The sequence below is a fragment of the Pinus tabuliformis genome, chromosome X (assembly GCF_031772625.1).
Source record: "Pinus tabuliformis cultivar Carrire ecotype Pingquan chromosome X, CPIR1, whole genome shotgun sequence".
Lineage (NCBI taxonomy): Eukaryota > Viridiplantae > Streptophyta > Pinopsida > Pinales > Pinaceae > Pinus > Pinus tabuliformis.
This window is the reverse complement of record NC_142308.1, coordinates 1,709,960,572-1,709,965,805: the sequence shown is the minus strand read 5'-3', so window position 1 is coordinate 1,709,965,805 and position 5,234 is coordinate 1,709,960,572.

Below are 5,234 nucleotides of genomic sequence, written 5' to 3'. Positions count from 1 at the left end.
TAGCAAAGATTCAAAATAATTGTATACAAATAAGATGTTTGTTGAGCGCATTAGGTGTGATTAAGTTGATGAAACAATGTGATTTGAAATGAGGAGCAAGAGTAAGGAATAAAGAAGTGTGGAGCAACGAGGGGCAAGGAGTAGAGAGGTGCATTTAAAACCATGAGGAAGATCTAAGGCAAGGAGTAGGTATATAGCGCTAAAGGTCGTACATGGCATGAAATATATAAAAATTTTGAAAACCTCAAATTTTCATTATAACGTGAAGTACCTCGAAATTTCAAATTTATCAAGCCACTAATATTATCGATTAATGAAAAAACATTTACTTGCAATTGACAGCTCTTCAATCAAAACCCTTGACATATATGGATTTTATATGAGATATGTTATTCCAATTTTATGATATTATGATGTATATTAACACCCATTCGCAACCCTTAGTCACAAAGGTGGTAAGGTGTAGCACCTAAGGGCTAAAAGCCTTGAGCATATCACCATATTGGTGTTTTAGCATAAAGGTGCAGGTTCATGGATTTTACAATATTCTAGTATTTGGAAGCCCCTCGTCATGAGGGTGCCAAGTTGTAGCACCTAAGGGATAAAAGCCGTCATCATATCACCATATTGACATTTTGTCAAAAAGTGCATAATTTTGGTTTTGCCAACATCCCAGTACCTAGTAGTCTCTGAGTCATAGCCTTAGTTGCGAAGGAGCCTAGTTGTAGCACCGAGGGCTTAAGGCGCCTTGACATATTGCCAAATCGACGTTTCATTAAAAGCACATAGTTTGTCAATATGCCGATATAGTCAAATAAGAATTATTTTGTTAATTGAAGTCTTTCCACTAGGAAAAAACTATATTATAAGTTTTGATAAATTGATATTCATTGGATTCATTGATATTCCAATATCTCAATTCCCTATGCATATCATTTGATAGAAAGGTCTTCATATTTATAAAAAAAATCCATATTCCACACGCTAAGATTCTTGGTTTTGTGAGGATTTTCAATGTTATCCCATTTCGGGTGATTCTTGATATTGCGATATAAAAGCCAAAATTTGAGGTTTTACTCTCAAGCGCCTATTAACATTGTTTTATAGGGATTTCGGAATAAATTGAAGATCATCACACTCGGAGCCCACCATATCAAATATTTTGGTTGTTAAACCATTTTGGACTTCCTGGTATCCTAATATACCGATATTTGTCAGTTAACAAGTCCAATTGACAAATATTTTGTCAATATTGACAAAAAAATTCCTTCTAAAATATACAAAAATATTGAATTTACAAATGTTTCTAGTGCCAACGAATTTCAGGATTTTCACTGATATACTGATATAAAAATGCTTGGACACAATATATGGGCATATGATATGTTTCTAAGGTATATGAGTGCTAATTCTTGAAATGTTTTGATTGAAGGAAGTGTCGGTATTTCAAAGGGAAGTAAGCACTTGAGTATAGAACAAGGTTGTATGTAGAGATTGTAAATAGGAATTTGGGTCCTATACATTGTGAAATAGTGGCAATAGCTTTTTATTGTTAACATAAATCACTTGGTTTTGAAAACTCCAAGTTTTCAAAGTGGGCTAAAGGAAGCGCCAAAATTACAAAGTGTTATTCTAGTAAAGCATATTTTTGAATAAGTGAGTTGAAGGAAGCACCTGGTGCAAAGTAACACAGTATAAGTTAAAACATAGAGATAAATAATAGAGTAGATTTTAGAGAAGAATACTGAACCATTGCAACATAAATTGCATAGCATATACCATAGGGTATTAATGTCTCATGTATGTTGGTGTCTATGAATTCTTGAAGCAAAGGGGATTGGAGTCTCTTGTAGGTTGGTGCCTACAAAGAATCATTATATAAAAAATTTGTGGTTTTTCTCTTAAAAATGTTTTCACGCATATCTTTTATTTCATGAACTACTTATGATATTATTTTATTATGTTCTTGAATGTTTAAATAAGTAATAATTGTCTTATACAAGTTCATCCCCATCCCCTCTCACTATAAGTATGAATCCAATAATTTCTATCAAAGCAAGTTCCTTTGGTAGTAGCCTAACCACTAGATGAAGGATCTCATAGGGACAATGGCTATTCACAAATAGAGCTCCACTATTTTATGGAACAAATTATGCTTTTTTGAAGGTAAGGATGAGGATATATCTAAACTCCCTTGGTCTTAACACTTGGCTATATGTAGTTGATAGTTATAAAGTTCTAGCAACTCCTTCATCTGATCAAGATGATAAAAGTATTTTTTGAATATTTCAAAATCAAGCAATGTCATCTTGAGTGGCCTATAAATATCATATTTTGTCAAGAAAATGTAGTGTGAGTTTGAAAAAGACATTTGGGACAAGCTTCAAAATAGTTATGAAGGAGATGAAAAGGTAAAGAGGGAAAAGCTTCAAACTCGTAGAAGAAAATTTGAAAGTTCGCAAATGGATGATGAAGAAAAAATTGCAATGTTATTCCTTCATGTGGATGAGATTGTTAATACTATCAGAGGACTTGGTGAAAATATTAAGGAAGTAATGGTTGTGCAGAAGCTGTTGAGATCTATTCCCTTGAGATTTAATGCAAATGTCTTAGCCATTAAAGAAATGATAGATTTAGAAAATATGAATATGGATGAACCACATGGAATCCTCACTACATATGAAATGAGAATAGAAAAACATAAGTCAAGATTAAAGGAATTGGTTTTCAAAACATCAAAATGCAATGCCCATTTATGAATTAGATGAAGAAGAAGCTTAATTTGTGAGAAATGTGAAAAGAGGATCTAACAAATACAAAGGCAAGCTACCATTCAAATGATTTAACTATGGTGAATAGGTCATATTTTGCTAATTGTCCCCATGCAAAACTAAAGGATATTGATGATGAAAAAATAACATAAAAATAAAAGAAAATCTTATAAACATAAAAAGGGAAGTTATATCAAGAGGAAAGGTATTTATTTCAAAGAAGATAGTATCTCACCAAAAGAGATTGATGAGTATGGATTTGATGATGATAAATGAGAATTCTTATTCATAACTATGGATGCTCGGGATGTTAATCAAGAAAATAAAGACAACAAGAAAGAGAAAATAGATTTAGAGGAAGGAGACATTGATGGGAAAGTAAACCTTAAAGTAGAACTTGTTGGTTCATTAGAAGAAATGGATAGATTGAAAGGAAATATCAAAAAGAAGAAGGAACTACTATAGAAATCTGAAAAGAAAAACCATGGCTTTGATGAAACAACAATCCTCATAAATATATAGCTAGAAGAGGAAAACAAAATAGAAGTATTGATAAGTTAGTTGAAAGAAAAGGAAGGAAATTGTGAGAAACTAGAAGCAAAGGTCACTTGTTTTAGGAAGGAACTATAAAAGGAAAATTTTCATTTGAATCATATGTTGAATTTTGAAAAAAAATTCTAAAATCTTAGATGCCATTCTTAACTGCCAAAGGTCTCCTTTCATTGAAAAAGGTCTTGGACATAAATAAAATCACGATACTTTCAAGGGAGAATCAAGAACAAGTACATCAACAAAGGAATGCAAAGAAGAACGTATAATCTATGCCAATGTTCTCAAACGTACTAAGAACAATGAAAGTAACACTAGGAAAGAAAGTGAGGACCAATAGAGGCACAACCTCTCCAAAGGCTCTATCAACAATATAAACAACACCAAAAAAGGAGGTGAGGGATAGTATATACATGGATTTTCAAAGCTATATGAAAAATACAAGTAACATTAGAAATGGAGTTAAGTACCAACAAAGACTTGAGTTTTCTCACAAAGACAATCAGAATAGGTTCAAAAAAACTATTTCCACAAGAAGGGCTTTCATATCCATGTATCAAAATCCCTTCTTGGGCTATTGATTGGCTTGTAATAATTTTGGTCATAAAGTAATAAATTGTAGAGATTATGTAAGAAATAATTATATGAGATATAGATACAGAGAATCCTGTAGGACTCCATGGAATGGTTATGTAAACAAAAAACCTATGAATTTCAATGAGTGTTGTTAGAAATTTCAATTCATTTTCTCCCCTATTAAATCATGTTGAATGCTACGAGTGCAATAACTACGGGCACAAGGCACATGACTATAGAAGTAGCACAATAAGAGTTCTTCAACAAAACAAACTAGAATAATTCACAAAAGTATGCAAAAGGAAGTAAGAAAAACATGAAGAATGTGGACTTGTTCTATTTTCTCACAATAATGGAAGTTAATGGCATATTGATAGTCGTTGTTTGAAATATACGAGAGGGGATAAGAGAAATTTCTCTCTCTAAAGGAAAACAAAGGAGGTAGTGTCACTCTTTGAAATAATGCACGTGTAAGGATAATTGGAAAGGGCACAATTAGTCTTGACAATAGAAAGATTAAGAATCAAAATGTGTTGTGTGTTGATGGCTTAAAATACAATATTTTAAGTGTAATTTGAATGTGTGACCAAATATATGATCTCACATTTCATTCTAAAGCACATTAAATAAGGAAAGTAGGATCAAGAAGATTAGTGGCAAGTGTGACATGGACCTCAACCAATGTATATATCTTAGATGATGTTAAATAAAAATGTTGTAAGGGAAAATTGGATGAAAGTTGTTTATGGCATAGAAGGATGGGTCATATCAGGTTTTACCATTTAGTAAAACTCAACCAAAACACAAGTATCAAGAAAGTCTACCAAATATCTCAAAACCAAGTGATACTATTTGCAAGCCATGTCAGCATGGGAAACAAACTAGAGTCAACCTCAAGACAAAAGAGTACTCACCAAAAAAACCAATTGGAACTTGTTCATACAAACCGATGTAGTCTTAATATACCAAAAACATTATGAGCTAAGAGATACTTTATGCTTCTAATTGATGATTATACAAGAACTACGTGCGTTTCTTTCCTGTAGGAGAAATTTAAAGCATCATAACGTTCAAAACCTTGGTTAAGAATGAAATTGAACTAAATCATATGGAGGAGGTGAGTTTACTTCGGATGAATCCAATGAATTTTGTGAAAAACAAGATATTAGAATACATCTTACAATAACTTGAATATTGACCAAATTTATAAATCCCTTCAACGAGTGAGTAGTGACGATATAATGTTTCAAATATGCCCCTTTATAATTTGGTTTAGACGATTTTCAAGACATAGTATATACTAGCAATTGTCCCAAAAGGTACAAAGAGAGGCCGATA